This window comes from Oryx dammah, unplaced genomic scaffold (genome assembly GCF_014754425.2).
Source record: "Oryx dammah isolate SB20612 unplaced genomic scaffold, SCBI_Odam_1.1 HiC_scaffold_28, whole genome shotgun sequence".
NCBI classification, from domain to species: Eukaryota; Metazoa; Chordata; class Mammalia; order Artiodactyla; family Bovidae; genus Oryx; species Oryx dammah.
In genome coordinates this window covers 37,838,836-37,861,132 of record NW_024070212.1, presented here as the reverse complement: position 1 = coordinate 37,861,132, position 22,297 = coordinate 37,838,836, and the positions used below count along the sequence as shown (strand labels likewise).

Below are 22,297 nucleotides of genomic sequence, written 5' to 3'. Positions count from 1 at the left end.
AGAACACTCTTGAGAGTCCCCTGGACTGCAAGGAGATCCAACCAGTCCATTCTGAAGGAGATCAGCCCTGGGATTTATTTGGAAGGAATGATGCTAAAGCTGAAACTCCAGTACTTTGGCCACCTCATGTGAAGAGTTGACTCACTGGAAAAGACTCTGATGCTGGGAGGGATTGGGGGCAGGAGGAGAAGGGGACAACAGAGGATGAGATGGCTGGATGGCATCACTGACTTTATGGACATGAGTCTGAATGAACTCCGGGAGTTGGTGATGGACAGGAAGGCCTGGCATGCTGCGATTCATGGGGTTGCAAAGAGTCAGACATGACTGAACGACTGTACTGAACTGAACTGAGCTTTAAGTCAACTTTTTCACTCTCCACTTTCACTTTCATCAAGAGGTGTGTTAGTTCCTCTTCACTTTCTGCCATAAGGATGGTTTCATCTGCATATCTGAGGTTATTAATATTTCTCCCGGCAATCTTGATTCAAGCTTGTGCTTCTTCCAGCCCAGCGTTTCTCAGGACATTCTCTACATGTAAGTTAAATAAGCAGGGTGACAATATACAGCCTTGACGTACTCCTTTTCCTATTTGGAACCAGTCTGTTGTTCCATGTCCAGTTCTCACTGTTCCTTCCTGAACTGCATACAGGTTCTCAAAAGACAGGTCAGGTGGTCTGGTATTTCCATCTCTTTCAGAGTTTTCCACAGTTTGTTGAGAACCACACAGTCAAAGTCTTTGACGTAGTCAATAAAGCAGAAATAGATGGTTTTCTGGAACTCTCTTGCTTTTCCCATGATCCAGTGGATGTTGGCAATTTGATCTCTGATTCCTCTGCCTTTTCTAAAACCTGCTTGAAGATCAGGAAGTTCACAGTTCACGTATTGCTGAAGCCTGGCTTGGAGAATTTTGAGCATTACTTGACTAGCGTGTGAGATGAGTGCAATTGTGCAGTAGTTTGAGCATTCTTTGGCATTGCCTTTCTTTGGGATTGGAATGAAAACTGACCTTTTCCAGTCCTGTGGCCACTGCTGAGTGTTCCAAATTTGCTGGCATATTGAGTTCCGCATTTTCACAGCATCATCTTTTAGGATTTGAAATAGCTCAACTCGAATTCCATCAGCTCCACTAGCTTTGTTCGTAGTGATGCTTTCTAAGGTCCAGTTGACTTCACATTTCAGAATGTCTGGCTCGAGGGAAGTGATCATACCATCATGATTATCTTGGTCTTAAAGAGCTTTTTTTTTTTTTTTTTTTACAGTTCTTCTGTGTATTCTGCCACCTCTTCTTAATATCTTCTGCTTCTGTTAGGTCCATACCATTTCTGTCCTTTATCGAGCCCATCTTTGCATTAAATGTTCCCTTGGTATCTCTAATTTTATTGATGAGATCTCTAGTCTTTCCCATTCTATTGTTTTCCTCTATTTCTTTGCATTGATCGCTGAAGAAGGCTTTCTTATCTCTTCTTGCTCTTCTTTTGAACTCTGCATTCAGATGCACTTCTCTTCATTTCACAGCTATTTGTAAGGCCTCCCCAGACAGCCATTTTGCTTTTTTGCATTTCTTTTCCATGGAAATGGTCTTGATCCCTGTCTCCTGTACAATGTCACGAACCTCTGCCCATAGTTCATCAGGCACTCTATCAGATCTAGTCCCTTAAATCTATTTCTTACTTCCACTGTATTATCACAAGGAATTTGATTTAGGTCATACCTGAATGATCTAGTGGTTTTCCCTACTTTCTTCAATTCAATTCTGAATTTGGTATTAAGGATTTCATAAGTTGAGCCACAGTCAGCTCCTGGTCTTGTTTTTGCTGACTCTATAGAGCTTCTCCGTCTTTTGCTGCAAAGAATATAATCAATCTGATTTCAGTGTTGACCATCTGGTGATATCCATGTGTAGAGTCTTCGCTTGTGTTGTTGGAAGAGGGTGTTTGCTATGACCAGTGCATTCTCTTGGCAAAACTTTATTAGCCTTTGCCCTGCTTCATTCCATATTCCAAGGCCTAATTTGCCTGTTACCCCAGGTGTTTCTTGACTTCCTATATTTGCATTCCAGTCCCCTATATTGAAAAGGACAGCTTTTTGGGGTGTTAGTTCTAGAAGGTCTTGTAGGTCTTCATAGAACCATTCAACTTCAGCTTCTTCAGCATTACTAGTTGGGGCATAGACTTGGATTACTGTGATATTGAATGGTTTCCCTTGGAAATGGACAGAGGGCATTCTGTCATTTTTGAGATTGCATCCAAGTACTGCTTTTCAGACTCTTTTTTTGATATGATGGCTACTCCATTTCTTCTAAGGGATTCTTGCCCACAGTCGTAGATATAATGGTCTTCTGAATTAAATTCGCTCATTCCAGTACACTTTAGTTCACTGATTCCTAAAATGTTGTTCACTCTTACCATCTCCTGTTTGACGACTTCCATTTTATCTTGATTCATGGACCTAACATTCCAGTTTCCTATGCAATATTGTTCTTTAGAACATAGGACTGTACTTCTATCATGAGTTACATCCACAACTGGGCATTGTTTTTGCTTTGGCTCCATCCCTTCATTATTTCTCCACTGACCTCCAGTAGCATATTGGGCACCTACCGACCTGGGGAGTTCATCTTTCAGTGTCATATCTTTTTGCCTTTTCATACTGTTCTTAGGGTTCTCAAGGCAAGAATGTAGAAGTGGTTTGCCATTCCCTTCTCTGGTGGACCACGTTTTGTCAGAACTCTCTACCATGACTCATCCATCTTGGGTGACCCTGCATGGCATGGCTCATAGTTTTGTTGAATTAGACAAGGCTGTGATCCATGTGACCAGTTTGGTTAGTCTTCTGTGATTCTGGTTTGCATTCTGTCTGCCCTATGATAGATAAGGACAAGGGGCTTATGGAAGTGTCCTGATGGGAGAGACTGCCTGTGGGGGACTCTGGATCTTGCATTCCTTAGATGTAAAATTACAAATTAAACCAGAATATTTTAAAAATAAATGTATTTCGCCTTCAAACACTTCACTCAGCTTTAGGATATATTTTTAAATTTCAACAGCTATTTATTCATAGTTTTATAAATGTTCCTGCTATCTTCCAACAGAGTATTTTTTGCAAAACAAAGTATCTAAGAATTTTTAAAATGCATGAAGACTTTTTTCCTAATTTTTGCCATGTGCAAAAAAAATCTGATCATTCCATTGAAAAACTAAGAGACATCTTGAGATAGCATATTCAAAAACAGAGACATTACTTTGCCGATTAAGGTCCATCTATTCAAGGCTATGGTTTTTCCAGTAGTCATGTATGGATGTGAGAGTTGGACTGTGAAGAAGGCTGATTGCCAAAGAACTGATGCTTTTGAACTGTGGTGTTGGAGAAGACTCTTGAGAGTCCCTTGGACTGCAAGGAGATCCAACCAATCCATTCTGAAGGAGATCAACCCTGGGATTTATTTGGACGGAATGATGCTAAAGCTGAAACTCCAGTACTTTGGCCACCTCATGCGAAGAGTTCACTCATTGGAGAAGACTTTGATGCTGGGAGGCATTGGGGGCAGGAGGAGAAGGGGACAATTGAGGATGAGATGGCTGGATGGCATCACTGACTCGACGGACATGACTCTGAGTGAACTCTGGGAGTTGGTGATGGACAGGGAGGCCTGAGTGCTGCAATTCATGGGGTCGCAAAGAGTCGGACATGACTGAGCGACTGAACTGAACTGAACTGATTCATTTGAACCCCCAAATCATTATGAACTAAATGGTGAAAAGATATGGGATAAATTGGGTTTTAGTGATATATTATAAAAATAGTGGCTTAAGTATTTTTATTATAAATAGTAGTAGAAAGTTTCTTCCTGTGATTGCTAATAAATATATTTAATATGAATATCTTCAAGAATTCTTGGAGATGGAGAGACATTAGTCAAAGGGTACTAACTTCCAGTTATGAAATGAATAGTTTAATGTAATTTAATGTACAGGATAGTGATTATAGTTTAATAATATTATATACTTGAAAGTTGCTTAGATAGTAGACTTTAAATGTGCTTACCACAAAACAGAAAAACAAGATGATAACTGTGTGTGAGATGATATATGTGTTGCTGCTGTTGCTGTTGCTGCTAAGTCGCTTCAGTCGTGTCCGACTCTGTGCAACCCCATAGACGACAGCCCACCAGGCTCCTCTGTCCCTGGGATTCTCCAGGCAAGAGTACTGGAGAACTAATCTTATTGTGGTAATGATTTTGCAATACACATGTATGTCAAATCAGCCTATTGTTAAGAGGCCTAATTATAAATTATAAACTCAAGTTATAAATAGTGCACATTTGCTCATTTGAAATAAATGAATTCATGGACTGAGAATGTTGTGATTTATTTTTTAAAAGAAATAAATCTATAATCTGAATCTACTTGGCTCTAACAAAGCTGAGGAGTATAGGTGGTGGGTTGTTGTATGAGCTGAAAAGGCATTTCATAAAAGGAAGAATCAGATAAGAGAGAGAAAACAGACAGAGATAGAAGAGCAAGTTGACTCAGAAAAGGCAGGTAGAGAAAGCATGTTAAAAAAAGACATGACAGTAAGGGCAGGAGGGTGCCAAAGAATCAAAAGGACAGATTTGGATCTGGAGAGAGTAGGAAAAAAACACAAAAAATGCTACTAAAGTGTGATTCCACATAATTAGCAGTGAAAAAATCTGCTTGTGAAATAAAGAAAAATATGTGGGCATTATTATAGTTAAGATGGTAAGATTAAGATACCAGCAGCCAAAATTGAGTACTGTAGGAGGTCACATGATTGAAAACTACAATTTTCTTAGAAACTAAGAGATTTCCTATTATATGAGAAAGGCACATATATAGAACATGCAGAGTTATTCTCCCCTACCTTTTCCATAGCAAGCATGGGCAATACATTGTGAGCCTTTTCTCTCTGGAGCTTGGAGGTGGTCTCTTAACACCATTATTATTCATCTGATGACCACTCCAACCAAAGGTGGCACATGATCGACAATCTCTCTTACCTATGTTGAATCTTTGAAAGTGAAGGTGTTAGTCGCTCAGTCATGTCCGACTCTTTGCCTGCCAGGCTCTTCTGTATGTGGGATTCTCCAGACAAGAATAGTGGTGTGGGTTGCCATTCTTTCTCCAGGCGATCTTCCCTACCCAGGGAGGGAATCCGGGTCTTCTGCTTTGCAGGCAGATTCTTTATACTCTGAGCCACCGGGGAAGTTTTACTTGTTGCTATTGAACCTTTAAGCTTGTACTAATATAATCAACATAATATAATTGAATTATATGTCTAAAAGGGCACCAAACAACATTGGGTTTGTCACCTGCTTATCCACAATTGTTAGATCTTTGCATTAGTATCTTCCCAAATTTTGATCTACACTGTGGCTGAAGACAGAACTATTGAGAGAGGTTTTATAAAGGAGAAAAAATTCTTAGGTCTAACATTTGGGCATTTGAGGTCCTTTTTCTATTTTCTTAACCTGCTTCCTAAGATGAGTATTATGGATTGAATTGTGTCACTCCCAAATTAGTATATCATAGCCCTTACTTCCAATACCTTAGAAGGTGACTGTATTTGGAAATACGGCCTTTAAAGAGGTAAGTTTAAATGGGGTCATTCAGGTGGGTCCTAATCCAACATGACTAGTGTCCTTATAAGAAAAAGATTAGACATAAGACAACATAAACTGAGGGATACACATGTGAGGACATGGAAAGAGGGAAGAAATCTTAGGTCTCACAAGAGCCTACTGACACTTCGATCTTAGAACTCTAGCCCCTAGAATTGCCCTTTTTATTACAGCACTAGTAACCTAACACAATGAGAAATATTTCCTGGTTCAACTCATTACTTTAAAGGACTTCTCTGGTGGTACAGTGGATAAGAATCTCCCTGCCAGTGCAGGGAATATGGGTTCGATCCCCAATACAGGAAGATTCCACATGCCACAGAGCAACTGAGCCTGCACACCACAGCTAATGAGTGTGCATGCTCTAGAGCCCATGAGCCATAACTAATGAGCCCCTGTTGCAACTACTGAAGCCCATGCAACCTAGAGCACATGCTCTGCAACAAGAGAAGCATCGCAACTAGAGAGTAGTTCCCAATTTTTGCAACTAGAGAAAGCCCACGTGCAGCAATGAAAACTCAGCATAGCCGTAAACAAATAAAGCAGTATGTATGTCAAAAAAAAAGAAAGCCCATCACTTTAAAGAGCAAAAAGTTTAACTGACAGATCATTCCATTTTTATAAATTCTGCCTTTTCTCCCCCATGACTACGTTTTAGAGGTAAATTGTCATGAAGTCAAGCCAAGAACTTATCAAAAGCTTTGTTTTAACTGAATGATATGTGTAGTAGATGATTTCCTATTGAAGATGTTTTGTGTCTTTGACTATTGTATATTGTGAATTAGCAACACATGGATCTCTTTCCTTCATTCCATTGCATTGTATATTTTTACAAAAATATAAAGCATAGTATATTTATACAAAAATAAAATTTTTCCCATTCATTTCATCCAAATATATTCCATTGTACTTTAATTATCTTCTTTACTATTTCCACTGAGTATACTTTGTTTTTATACAATACTAGGACTTCTTCTTACCTTTCTTTTAAATTGTATATTTCTTTTTGTTGCTTCTGGCTAGTTTTGAAACCTGCCATAGCACTTAAGGGGCTTCCCAGGTGGCACTAGTGGTAAAGAACCCACCTGCCAATGCAAGAGATGTGAGAGGCAGGGTTGATCCCTGGGTTGGGAAGATGCCACCTGGAGCAGGGAATGGCAACCAACTCCAGTATTCTTGCCTGGAAAACCGCATGGACAGAGGCGCCTAGTGGGCTATAGTCCATAGGGTCTCAAAGAGTTGGACACAACTGAAGCGACTTTGGAGAAGGCAATGGCACCCCACTCCAGTACTCTTGCCTGGAAAATCCCATGGACAGAGGAGCCTGGTAGGCTGCAGTCCATGAGGTCGCAAAGAGTCAGACACGACTGAGGGACTTCACTTTCACTTTTCACTTTCATGCATTGGAGAAGGAAATGGCAACCCACTCCAGTGTTCTTGCCTGGAGAATCCCAGGGATGGGGGAGCCTGGTGGGCTGCCGTCTCTGGGGTCGCACAGAGTCAGACACGACTGAAGCGATTTAGCAGCAGCAGCAGAAGCGACTTAGCACACATGCACAAAGCATTAAGAAGCTATTTCAGATTTGGTATAATTTCATGTTTAGCATCCAGAATCTATGCATTCGTATATAGACATCTGATGATATAATTGTTTCTGACTTTATAATGATACTTTTAAGTTTATTAATAGAAAATTTGTCCATCATTATTTTTCTTATATGTATTTTTTACAGCCGCTTCCTCCTGTTCCCATATCATTAGTGAAGTTCTAGATAGTACACTTGTCATGCATCTACCTGAATATATTTCTCCCACTAAAATCAGGTCTACAAATATTCAGATTTTAAAAATGTAGTCTTTCTAGCATTTTTCTCGATCACTTTTGGGATGTGGATATCCTTATCCTTATTTTACAAACATGAAAACTTGGTAAAGGTGATGGGTTTATATCCAAGAATGGACATAAGAACCCTAAAAAAAAAAAAAGAGAGACCATCAAGACATGTCTTTTTTTCTTTTAAATTAATTAATTTATTTTAATTGGAGGCTAATTACTTTACAATATACTGGTCATATCTGTGAATCTACAAAGATTTTTTTTAAATTAATAAACTCACTATAGTGAATCCACAAACAACACCAGCATCTTCTCATTTCTTTTCAAACTGGAATAACCCATTATGCAATGAGATGTAGATCTATGTGCACATTTACACATTCAGATACACATGCACAAAAGTTTTTTAATTTTGCATCTTATCAAAACAATCACAAATCACTCTGACGGTAGTATGTCTTGGTTTTTGAACCATCTACCACACTTGTATACCTGCTGATTAGCCTTCAAAATTCAGATCAAGGACCACCTTTTTTATAAAGCATCTTCTGAATCTCCATGATTACCAAGAACTACTTATTTCTATCTAAAAATTTGTGTTGTTGAACATTTGATATCCTATTGCCTATATTTATTTGCATTACTGCATTTTTGTTAGACCATAAAAGCTCCTTGAGTACAAGAACTTAATCATCTTTATATGTTCAGCATTTAGCAGCATGTTTGGCAAATAAGTACTCAGTAAGTGTGTGGTGGGTTAAAAAATAATATATGAAGCAAAGTCTTTAGATATGAGTCTAATGAATGCAGTTTTTGCAGGGTTCAGACAAGCTAAAAAATCATGTGTTGCATTTTTGCATTGAAAAGTGAAGTGTGTTAATGTTTTTTAACTGTTAAGAGATGGAGCTGGACTATTAGAAATAAGAGTAATGAGTATAATACACATGGACCGTATCTCATTTTTGTGCCCCAGTGCCTCCTACAATAGCAGTAAGGGTAAATGATTAATGGATAAAAAGATGATTAATGTGATCACTTTTTACTGAGAAAATAAGAACACTTGCAGTTTTGACTGAGATAATATAGTTCTAATATGTTTTTTAAATTGCTAAAAGAGTGTTAAATAGCAAATATAGAGTCTATATGCCATTGATGTTGTTTAAAATATAAAGCCCTGATAATATAATAAACTGTTTTGCTTACTTGTAACCCTTGGTATAATCAGTATATAAGTTGAAATAAAAATAATACACCTATTCAGATAAGAATTTTATTTTCCTAAAATAGCTAAAATTCTTCACCAGGATTCTGAGGGACAGTAGCATCACAAGTAAATGTGCAGCAATTGAACTGAAATATCTTTCATATTTCTGATGGCTGATGGTAATTTGGTTGGCTCCTGAGTGTCTATGACACTGATCAGTGCTCATGAGTTTTCCTTTTGCTTTGCCACACAATACCAGAGGATGACTTTTGCAGATGGAGGATAACTATTCTTTAGTCAAGGATATATGAAATGAAGCTAAAAAGGAAGGTGAGAACTTTATAATATGATTTCAGCACATTTGCACTTCATCATCATTTATGTACTTCACTTCCTATATATTTCTAACTAGTAATCTCTATTTCTGCCATCAGGAATCTATGCATTTCAAACTCAGACTTGTACAAAATTATGAAATTTTCCTCCTTGAATTTTAAATGCAAAATCTGGCATGCTCATTTGCATGAGAGGAAATTTGTAGTTATAGCCAACAGTCACATTTCTCTTCTGTATGTTCAAAAACATATTTAACTATGAACAAAAAAGAATAATATTTGAACAGATCGAATGGTATGTTATTCTTAAACACAAATCAGGTTCATTTTTGGCTATTTCATCCTATTATTATCTGACATTTATATTCTGCTTTAGTGAACTTTGTTTCCTCACTATCTCTTTTTTGCCATCATTCTTCAACCTTTCCTGTGGATCTCTCACAATCTGGAGCACCTTCACCCTTCTTTTCTTTACTATTCAAGTTCTCCATATTTTATAAGATTGAACACTTGTTTTCTTCATCCCAAAGGCCTTTCAGAAATATTTCAGTGCCATTTAAATTTGTTTTTGGCACCGGCTGACAATCTTGACAATCTCCTCTTTGAAAGTGAAAAGTGAAAGTCACTCACCTGTGTCCGACTCTTTGTGACCCATGGAATATACAGTCCATGGAATACTCCAGGCCAGAATACTGGAGTGGGCAACTGTTCCATTCTCCAGGGGATCTTCCCAGCCCAGGGATCAAACCCAGGTCTCCCGCATTGCAGGCAGACTCTTTACCAGCTGAGCCACAAGGAGGCCCAATCTTCTCTTTACTCCTTCTTAATTTTTTTTACATATATACTTCTGTATAATAATAATAAGACTTTTCATGACACGGTCTATGTCTTATAATTTTTTAGTGTTTCCTATTTCACTAAACTAAGTGGTAAGAACAAAATTCAACAAATATTTTTTGAACTGAAATAAATGGATCTTAAAAATGTATCTTATATTAAAAAAAAAACTATGAAAAATGCTTTAAGACTCAGAGGAATAAAAATGACATGGCAGTATAATAGAGGCTCCCAACTAAATTAAGAGCTGTCACTGTGATCACAGAAATTGTATACCCCAACAAGGAGGTTAATACACTCTATTTTGGTTACCTATTGCTGAATAATAATCTCAACATTTAAACCAACAACAACCATTTGTTATCTTTCATGGTTTTGTGATTTGTCTGAACATATTGTGTGGATCTTCTGTTACATGTGCCATTGACTGGGGCTGCCATCACCTGGAAGCTCCACAGAAACATCCAAGGTGACTAACTTGCCTGTCTCACAGTTTAGTAACAGCTGCTGGCTGGGAACTTGGTTGAGACTGTTGAGCAACCAGCCACAGTTTTCACCTATGTGTGGCCTGTAGCTTTAGTAATAGCAGTGTCTCCCTCCTTATTAGTAGGGAGGATCTCTCTCTACAGATTGGATTTTTCACAGAATTACAATTAGATTTTAAAATAGAGTGTTGCAAGTGATTAAAGTAGACCACAAATCTCTTTAGGTACACCTTTAGAAGTTGTGGAATCACTACCACCAGATTCTGTTATAAAAGCAAGTAATAAGGTCAGACAAAAAGAAGGAGATAGATGCTATTTCTTGACAGGAGGAGTGGCAAAGAATTTGCTGGCATCTTTAATCAAAAAAATCATCTCTTTGATTTTCAACTAAAATCCTGGATATTCATCAAGTGACTAACTAACTAGCTGATTCTTTGAAACTAGGTTTTTCAACTTTTAAAAGTCAATGTATCTGCATCAAAACTAGACTGACGATTCATTTCTTATATGATGTTATACATGTTTCAATGCCATTCTCCCAAGTCATCCCACCTTCGCCCTCTTCCACAGAGTCCAAAAGACTGTTCTATACATCTGTGTCTCTTTTGCTGTCTCACATACAGGGTTATCGTTACCATCTTTCCAAATTCCATATCTATGCATTAGTATGCTGTATTATGTTTTTCTTTTTGGCTTACTTCACTTCGTATAATAGGCTCCAGTTTCATCCACCTCATTAGAACTGATTCAAATGCATTCTTTTTAATGGCTGAGTAATACTCCATTGTGTATATGTACCGCTGCTTTCTTATCCATTCATCTGCTGATGGACATCTGGGTTGCTTCCATGTCCTGGCTATTATAAACAGTGCTGCGATGAACATTGGGGTACATGTGTCTCTTTCAATTCTGGTTTCCTCAGTGTGTATGCCCAGAAGTGGGATTGCTGGGTCATAAGGCAGTTCTATTTGCAATTTTTTAAGGAATCTCCACACTGTTCTCCATAGTGGCTGTACTAGTTTGCATTCCCACCAACAGTGTAAGAGGGTTCCCTTTTCTCCACATCCTCTCTAGCATTTATTGCTTGTAGACTTTTGGATCGCAGCCATTCTGACTGGCATGAAATGGTACCTTTGTGGTTTTGACTTGCATTTCTCTGATAATGAGTGATGTTGAGCATCTTTTCATGTGTTTGTTAGCCATCTGTATGTCTTCTTTGGAGAAATGTCTATTTAGTTCTTTGGCCCATGTTTTGATTGGGTCATGTATTTTTCTGGAATTGAGCTGCATAAGTTGCTTGTATATTTTTGAGATTAGTTGTTTGTCAGTTGCTTCATTTGCTATTATTTTCTCCCATTCCGGAGGCTGTCTTTTCACCTTGCTTATAGTTACCTTTGTTGTGCAGAAGCTTTTAATTTTAATTAGGTCCTATTTGTTTATTTTTGCTTTTATTTCCAGTATTCTGGGAGGTGGGTCATAGAGAATCCTGCTGTGATTTATGTTGGAGAGTGTTTCGCCTATGTTCTCCTCTGGCGCACTGGGATGACCCAGAGGGATGGTATGGGGAGGGAGGTGGGAGGGGGTTTCAGGATTGGGAACACATGTACACCCATGGCAGATTCATGTTGATGTATGGCAAAAGCAATACAATATTGTAAAGTAAAAAATAATAATAAAATAAAATAATAATAAATAAATAAAAAGAAAGAAAGAAAAAAAAAGAAAATCAAATTTCCACAGAAAAAGAAACTAAAACTAAAGATATTCTAAAATGCTGACACATGAAATTCTTTAATTTTTAAACTTGTAAGTATCTAAAAAAATTACAGTAATTTGGATGAACAATAAGAATCAACAATGTTTAAAAAGATAAACTTCAAAATTAATTTTGACAAAATAGATATTTCTCCTTTAATAATGTTAAAATATTTATTTGAGGATTATCCAGCATAAAAAAATTCTGAGAGTATAGAGAATAAAAATTATATCAGCCCATAAATTGGCAAATGTAATAATATATGCAAAGTATCTTATTGGCTAAGGAAATTAAAATCTGTATAATAATTTATTCAGAAATGACATAAATTAGTAGATTAAATAAAAGAAATACATATATGTTTAAAAAAAAGTTAATGTAAATGACTGTACTGGATTTTCTATCTTGCAATGTTAAATTGCACTTAGATGATGAAAATATTATTTTTAGTGAGGAATATTTCATAATATTAATATGCCTTATCAGATTTGTATAAAGCAAGTATAATTACTTCTTCTTATACTTGTACTTTCATATATATAACTTTAAATTTTTGTTCATCTTTTCATCTGTCCACTGAAAAAGACAAATGCCAGAATTTTCTTACAGATTGTGTAAGACAAATAGTAGTCCCAGATATTATGTCAATCTGCAGCATATACCATTAAAAGCTAGAATGACTTCAGGTCATTGCCTATTCTTTTTGTCCAGTTTGGTGGATCTAGTTGACATTCTTCTCTGAGATTCCCACAGAGTCTCCTAAGGCGATTTGATGTTAATAACTGTGAGTTTCTGAAATGTTAGGATATAGTCTTAGTATAGAAACCACAGAAAACTGAAAGCACCATCAGAAGGCTTCAGTGTTAAACTGAATCTAGCATATTTTATTGGAGTTAGAAGTACAAAGAAATTATCAATAGTAAGTTATCTGTGGTTTCTTTGAAAAAGACAACCATGGTGGCTAGACTTAGTAAAACAGTGTTATTTTCATCAGCAACTACAAATACTGGATTGTCTTAAATTTTCTTTCATACTGACCCTATAACATAAAAGGTATACTTTAGAGAAAAATATATGGATAGTTAAATTATAATACTTATATAATTATAGGATACATTTCTAGCTTAGGGAAACAGAAACACATTATCAAACTACTTTTATAATCTGTACTATACTTTTATCATTTAGTTTTTTCAATTCATTTTTAAATAAATTCAGACTTAACAAAAAAGTTGCAAAAGCAGTCAGCAGATTATTATACACCTGACATTGTCTCCCAAAATGTTAAAGTCTTTCATAACCACAGTACGATTATCTAAACCAGGAAATCAGAACTGATACAATATTGTTTAAAAAAACCTACAGGACTTACTTAAATATCATTAACTGTCCCAGTATCCAATCCAAGGTCATAAATTGAATTTCGCTGTCATGTCCATTTAGCTTCCTTTGGTCTCAGTTTCTTAAATTGAACTCATTTCTACCTGATGAGAGAGTGAAAAGAAAAGCTTCTATAAATATATGTGATATTATCATTTTTAAAGTATTAATTCCCCTTTATGTATTAGGGTCAGAAAAAACTCCTGAAACTGTGCTCAGTTGCTTTCTATTCCCCAAAATAGCTTCTTCCAGATGATATCCAAGGTAACTCAATCATTTCAAGGACACAGTTTGGCCACTAGATGACAATAGAGTCCTTTTCTATTTGTCAGTATTTCTTTCAGTCTTGCCGAGGTTTCCAGGTTAAGGATTAACACCAGTGGCATATTAACCAAAGACTTTATAATATTCTAATGCTATCTGAATATGACACATTATACTAGAAGATTTAATGTTGTACAGATCACATTGTCTTATAATTATCTGTTTTCATGTCTGTCTCCTTACTGCACTATGAAGTACTTAATGAACCTAGTTATCTCTTATTTATTTTTATGTTTATGATATCAAATACTACGACCAATATATAGTTGATTGTCAGTACATTGTCAGAAAATAGTATAGCGGTTTCTCAAAAAACCAAAAACAAAACTAGCACATGACCCAGAAATTCTACTTTGGCTTGAGAGAGAGTGAGAGTGAAATCGCTCAGTCGTGTCCGACTCTTTGCGACCCCATGGGCTGTAGCCCACCAGGCTCCTCCTCCATCACGGGATTCTCCAGGCAAGAATACTAGAGTGGGTTGCCATTTCCTTCTCCAGGGAATCTTCCCGACCCAGGGATCGAACCCAGGTCTCCCACATTGCAGATAGACGCTTTAACCTCTGAGCCACCAGGGTTTGGAGTAAATTGGAGTATTTCGAGTAACTATCTGAAAATAAGCAAAAACATCAATTTTAAAAGATACACATGTCCCAATTTTCATAGCAGCAACTATTTACAATTGCCAATATATGAAGGCAAGCTAAGTGTCCATCAACAGATAAATGGATAAAGAAGATCTGGTACATATATACAATGGAATACTATTCAGCCATAATAAAGAATGACATTTTGCCATTTGCAGCAACATGGTTGGACTTGGAGGGTTTTAATCTAAATGAAATAAGTCATGTATAGTTTGAAATTAGAGTTTTCTCCTAATACATGGCCAGGAATGGGATTTTAGGATCATACGGTAACTATGTTTAGTTTTTTAAGGAATCTCCATCCTATTCTCCAAAGTGACTGTACCAATTTACATTCCCATCAATAATATATGAAGGTTCCTTTTCCTCCACATCCTCTCCAGCATTTATTATTTGTAGATTTTTAATGATGGCTGTTCTGACTGGTGTGAAGTGATCTCTCATTGTAGATTTGATTTGATTTCTCTAATAATTAGCAAATGAGCATCTTTTCATATGCTTATTGCTGTCTGTATGTCTTCTTTGGTGAGATGTCATTTTAGAACTTTTGACCAGTTCTCAATTGGGTTGTTTTCTAATTCTTGAGTTTTAAGATATATTTATATGTTTTTAATACCAGCACTTTATCAGCTATGTGTTTGCAAAAATTTTCTCCAAGTCTCTGTATTATCTTTCTATTCTCCTAACAATAATTTTTTTCCAATAAAAAAATTTAAAGAACAATAATACAATTTTAAGCTGTATTTGTTACTTGTAGAGATTCTCCATAGCAATAAAACATTATATAACTATAATTATTTATAAGACTAAGGAAATATAATATATAATATTAAATAATTCTCAACTATTTCTGGGAAAATTGTCTCCATTTATTTGAAATAATTTCTGAAAAAATGTATGCCTATGTAGTATTGTGTATTTGTATTGTTGATTAATGAAAGTAAAATAAATAAGTTTCTTCTAGGGATTTTGAAAATATAATGTTTCCACAACTGACAAATTGTTTATAACTATGAGACCTTCCTTGTTTCTAAGTGTATACACCACAAACAGAGGCTTGCAACTTTTTTAGTGTTATGGAGTCACTAAAACAGTCATCTGTTTAGCGTCACAAATGAGAGCTATGTATTGATAAATAACCCATTTATTATTAAAATAAGAAATTCAATAACATAAAAAGAGTTAATTCAATGTAATTTATATTAACTGGTCCAATTATAGGTTGATTTTGATCAAGTACTGAGAATACAGCTATATTAGGCAGAATTCCCAGTTGCAAACAATCTACCTCTGGCAGATTTAAGCAAAACAAACAAATAAACTTATTGTAACACACTCATAGCACAATGTGACAAAAATGGATAATTATGACACAGGTTTTGTAGTTTGAATCTGTTGAAAAGAGTTGTTGCTAAGAAATTGCTGCAAATTATTAACTATATCACTCTTCACCTGTGAATCCATGTGGGTCTGGTGTCTGGGTCTCATCTAAGAAGGTAAGGATAAGTGATGTGTGTTGCTGCATAGAATGACTTTAAAATAGAGTAACTTCTTCATTCCTGTTTGTTCTTGCTTTAACTGCAGATGCTTACAGTCTTAGGGAGTGAAAGGTTGTGGTTGAATCATGACGCCAAGATTCTTGGCCCCCAGAGGAGAAGAATTCAATCCAGGGCCAGAGACAAGGCTTGATCGCTCAAAGCTTTTGTGTAATAAAGTTTTATTAAAGTATAAAGGAGATAGAGAAAGCTTCTGACATAGGCATCAGAAGGGGACAGAAAGAGTACCCCCTTACTAGTCTTCAGCTGGATGTTATATGGTCACCAGCAGTCTGTTAATGAAAGAAAGGAATGCCTCAAAACTTAGAATGGCACCAGGCCCCTCAGCCATAAGATGTATTTTGGGATAATCTTGGTACCAAATGGTTTATCTTGGGCCATAAAAGGATTAACTTGAATCTTGAAGAAGGGCAGAGAGAGAGAGAGTAAGAGTGAAGTCGGTCAGTCGTGTCCGACTCTTTGCGACCCCATGGACTGTAGCCCACCAGGCTCCTCCATCCACGGGATTCTCCAGGCAAGAATACTAGAGTGGGTTGCCATTTCCTTCTCCAGGGAATCTTCCCAACCCAGGGATCGAACCCAGGTCTCCCAAATTGCAGGTAGATGCTTTAACCTCTGAGCCACCAGGGAAGCCCCGAAGAAGGGAAGAGCACCATACAAATAGTTTCATTTACATAGATTAGAGGAACAATATTGGAGTATAACATACTGGTTTATCAAGTAGGTTCTGAGCCCAAAAGGCGGAATCGACTTGAAGACAGAGTTTGGGGTAAATGCATAGTACATTAGCATAGCTTAAGATAAACATTTCCATAAGAAAAAGGCAATGGTTAACTTCAAGTGAAACCAGGTGTCATTATGGCAACACAGAATTTTAAGAGAAACCTCCTTTTAAATTTGTATAGAGAAGGAAAAAATACCGCTAGTTTGTTTCCTCCTGCCGCTTAAGAGAGATAAAAATGTCAGACACTTGCAGGCTATTTCCTCCGTTTGGAGACCCCTGGCCTTCCTGTCCTCTCAGGAGTGACAGAGTTTCAAGATGGAAACAATCCAAGTCATCTACTAACTAAAAATCCTTGAAGTTTCAGTGACTTGATGAAAAATAAACTTCTATATTTTAAACCACTGAAGCTTTGAGTGGTTTATTCAAGCAGCTATAGTTACCTTAACTGATATATGAATAAATTTGCTGGAATTCTAGATTATCAGGCTTAGAAAACTGGCAACAATAATGGAAAAGTGAAAGTGCAAGCCACAGCCAAATTTCACCACTGAATCAGTTGGGTAAAGGCTCCTGTTTCTACAGCTGAACACTGGAAATTGTAACTTTGATTGAAACTAGCACTAGGCAATGGGTATGGCTACTGGTTCTGTGGCCCCTGGCACACCAGGATGCTTGAAGTTGCTACAGTCTCTGAAGCTATTATTAGAATTTGTTTTCTATCACCTTTGATTGATTGTATAAATAACTTTTGACTCAAAGTCCCAGATGAAATTGGATGAGCTTATCTAACATGTAGGTACAGTGTTCAGTATTGAAACTGTTGGAAAAGTGAGTGTCTGAACTTTTGGAGCCTCTAAAGTGGGAGGCAATCACTAAGTTTCTACGCTGGAGAGAAATCTGATTTTTAAGTTATTCAGATATACACTAAAATAGCATTTAAGACATTAATTTTGAGAAGTATGCTAGTTACCCATTGTATTTGTGTTAATTACTCAGTTGTGTCCAACTCTTTGTGACACCATTGACTAGCCCATCAGGCTCCTCTGTCCATGGAATTCTCTAGGAAAGAATACTGGAGTGGATTGCCATTTCCTTCTCTGGGAAACTTCCCAACCAAGGGCTCAAAACCAGGTCTTCCACTTTGCAGATGAATTCTTTACAATCTGGGCCACCTGGAAAGTCTCAGTTACCCATTACTGCACAAAAAAATTAATATCCAAAAAATCAATCCCCTAAATGAAGGACTAAAATGGTAAAATTAGTTTTTGTGAGTTAGTAATTCATCAATAACTTAGTTGACTGGACATGGCCTCTCATGAGAGACCTGATAGTGGCTGCAGGTGTCTGCTGACTAGACAGGAGATAGAGGATCTTCTCATAAGATGGGTCATTCATAGGGCTTTTGGCATAAAGCATAAGTGGATCTCTTCATAGCATACCAAGTGACCTCATGACATAGCAGTAGGCTTCCCCGTAACTACATAATCCAAGACAGAACAAGAGGTAAATGCCATCATTTCTATTATGCCTTAAACTTCTAAATTGTACACCATCACTTCTGTCATATTTTATAGGTCACACAAGCCAATTATGATACAATATCAGAGAGAAGTACACAATGATGTGAATATCCAGAGTCAGGGATCATGGGGGTCACTTTGAACAGTGACCGTGACAGGAAAAGTGGGCTTTATTATGCCACTACATACTTCAGTTTTCACTACAGAATTTTAATTGTAGAATAAGTAAATTTCAAAGAAGAGGTATTTTTATTGGTTCAGTTACTACCAAATATTCCTCTGAGTTTAAATCTTTAATTGCTATATCTACTGACTTCTGGGATTCCAGTCAATTTGGAGACTGGGAGGTGTGTGTGGAGATTAGCTTCTTTCAGCTCTTAAAAAAGACTGTCAAGGAAATAGGGAGCAGCTGAGTCTCTTCCTCACCACTCTGGTCCTACTCTATGCCTGACCACTTCCTGTCCAATATCCTGCCTTGCCTGTCTCATGGTGACCAGAGTAAGGTAGCCATAATGCTGATGCTGGCAAGACAACTGAATCAGGATAATCATCTCAAAGGGTCCCAAGCATAGACACAGCCTCTGATTCCACCCATCAGGTTTCTGTGAGAGATAGACTATCTGTTATAGAGGTTAAAACTGATTTACCTTGTAGGTATAAAGTGCATTTTCTTCATCCAAGCAAGCTTCATTGCTTTCAGCTAACTGTAAACCCCAGGATTGTTGTTGTTTTGTGTTTTTTGATAGATGAGGGTTACTACCAGGGTAGAAAATTTGTTTGAAATTGAAGCTCCTGATACGTAAAACATGGTGCCTCCCACAGTGAGATGCTTCATCAAGTTATAGCAAATTATAGCACCCCAACATCACAGAGACAGGTGAAATATGTCTAGGTTTATTGAGAGAGCGTTTGATTGACAGCACTGGCTGGGCTCCCAGGAGGACACTGAGAAATGTTGTTTGGAGATTCAACTCATTCATTCTCTTTTGAATTTTGATTATCCGCCAAATACTGAAGCTGCAGAACCTCATTTGCAGGACAAGGATGGCTTCCAGAATAGTTGAAAACAGCATGAAGTGTTGTGCCAGAGGATAGAAGACTACAGCATTCTGTACTGTGTGTTATAAATTTGTCTCCAACTGAAACAAAAAGGAAGCCTCTTCCCCAGTCCTCAGGCTCCCCTGTCTCACTGGGTCCTCCAGAGTCCTGTGAGTGTGTTGTTTTGAGGAAGAACCTCTTCACACAGCCCATGGTAGATAGAGAGTTCCACATAAATACAGCAAGATAATGTGTTTGGGGTTATCAAGAGTTATCCACTTATCATAACATGTTTACCTTTTTTGAAACTGTGCTGTATAGGTTGTTGATGAGATTCTTGAGAAATTGTCATGAACTCAGAATTGAGGCTAAAGCATGCTTCTTTCTCTTTTCCCAGAGTCAGTCCCAAAATCAGTCTCATGCACAGGTGATGCTACTGATGTGCTCAGTGTGGCTTGCTGATGGGTGATTTGAAACTTGTTACAAACTGTGACTGGATGCAAAAATTTTAGCTCCTTTCTGGAATGCCTAGATGTCATGAAACTGCCCAGTCACCATAAATCTCTTTCTGAAATGTATATTTTCTTTAATATAAGTATATTTGGGGATAGATTTGGAATTTATATGATTTAATAATTTAATAATTTTTTCTATTCTCATTTAATTTGTATTTTGATTGTATAGAGCAGACAGAAAGATGCTAAGTCAAGCAACTATTGAAGAGAAATACAAATAAAATATCAAAGAAACAATGACTGGCAAAAGCACTGCTGATAATTTCTATACATTCATATTTCCGAGGCAGGATCAAGCAAATGGGCTGGTGAGAACTGGTAAGAATGAAAGGATAAGATGAGAAGTTGATGCTGTTTGGTTGTCGACATGAGAATTGCTAAGACTTAGATGCCAATTTCTGAGGGAGGAAAAATACAGATATATGCTGAGTATCCAAGACAAATGATGTGCATTCAGGTCCAGGTACCTTCCTACTTTCCTGATGCAGAGCATGCATATTCAGAAAATATCAGCAAAGGAAAGAGTGTTTAGTTGGAACAGGGTGAACAAGGAAAAGTGCAAAATGATATAAGCCATAAAGTGGAATGGGGGAGACAAATCATGTAGGTTTTTATAGGCAATTGTAAAGACACTGGATTTTACTTTGAGGCAGAGGAACCAGAGATCAAACTGCCAACATCTGCTGGATCATGGAAAAAGCAAGAGAGTTCCAGAAAAACATCTATTTCTGCTTTATTGACTATGCCAAAGCCTTTGACTGTGTGGATCACAATAAACCATGGAAAATTCTGAAAGAGATGGGAATACCAGACCACCTGACCTGCCTCTTGAGAAATCTGTATGCAGGCCAGGAAGCAACAGTTAGAACTGGACATGGAACAACAGACTGGTTTCAAATAGGAAAAGGAGTACGTCAAGGCTGTATATTGTCACCCTACTTATTTAACTTACCTGCAGAGTACATCATGAGAAACGCTGGGCTGGATGAAGCACAAGCTGGAATCAAGATTGCCAGGAGAAATATCAATAACCTCAGATATGCAGATGACACCACCCTTATGGCAGAAAGTGAAGAGGAACTAAAAAGCCTCTTGATGAAAATGATAGTGGAGAGTGAAAAAGTTGCTTAAAGCTCAACATTTAGAAAACGAAGATCATGGCATCTGGTCCCATCACTCCATGGGAAATAGATGGAGAAACAGTGGAAACAGTGTCAGACTTCATTTTGGGGGGCTCCAAAATCACTGCCGATGGTGACTGCAGCCATGAAATTAAAAGATGCTTGCTCCTTGGAAGGAAAGTTATGACCAACCTAGATAGCATATTCAAAAACAGAGACATTACTTTGCCAACTAAGGTCCATCTAGTCAAGGCTATGGTTTTTCCAGTGGTCATGTATGGATGCTAGAGTTGGAGTATAAAGAAAGCTGAGAGCCGAAGAATTGATGCTTTTGAACCATGGTGTTGAAGAAGATTCTTGAGAGTCCCTTGGACTGCAAGGAGATCCAATCAATCCATCCTAAAGGAGATCAGTCCTGAGTGTTCATTGGAAGGACTGATGTTGAAGCTGGAACTCCAATACTTTGGCCACCTGATGCTAAGAGGTGACTTATTTGAAAAGACCCTGATGCTGGGAAAGATTGAGGGCAGGAGGAGAAGGGGATGACAGGGGATGAGATGGTTGGTTGGCATCACTGACTCAATGGACGTGGGTTTGGTTGAACTCCGGGAGTTCAATTCAGGGAGGCCTGGCATGTTGCGGTTCATGGGGTCGCAAAGAGTCGGACACGACTGAGCAACTGAACTGAACTGAACTGAATTAGCTTTTGGAGTTGAGAGTCTATTTATATTAATACTTATTTAAGCCTTCCTTTGGTTTTCATAACTGGATAGTTTACATATAGCTGAATTTTCATTCCAAGTAGCAGAGACAAAATAAAAGAAAGATTGATTTTGTTGAAAAATCATAAGAAAACTGCAGCTATACTCTCTTAGAAAACTTAGAAATTCATGGTATATGGTTAAAATTTAAATGTAAGTCTGAAAGATTTCAACACTGGACCTACTGTTTTGGTAAGTAGCCCACAAAATCTAGTATAACATTCCATTGCCCGAAGATGAAAAAATGAAGTCATTGTACCTTTAATGTGTGACATAAGTAAAGATAAAATGATACCTTCCAAATCAAAAGATTGGGAGTCACAATTTAGGCCTATAAAATATGCCTATCTATCTCATTATTGAATCTAATTAATAAATTCATCAAATTATACTCTTTGAGTTTCTAATTTTGTACAAAGTAATGTACAAAATTTTAAAATGTATTAACTCTAAACTATTGTAATTTGCATCCTGTGCCTTAAGATAGGTTTTGGAAGTTATTTGAATAGAGTTTTATTGGGACCCGATAGTATCTTCTTCAGGATACAAATTAGTTTTAAGTCTATATCTTGATTTACATAGCAATTACTTTTTTATTAGTTAGAAGTTGACAATTAAT

General features: G+C 37.1%; 1 pseudogene; it reads left to right on the top strand.

Moving 5' to 3' along the window:
* Window positions 1–18,755: 18,755 nt before the first annotated feature.
* On the top strand, window positions 18,756–19,307 carry LOC120856530 (annotated as a pseudogene).
* The last annotated feature ends 2,990 nt before the right edge of the window (window positions 19,308–22,297 follow it).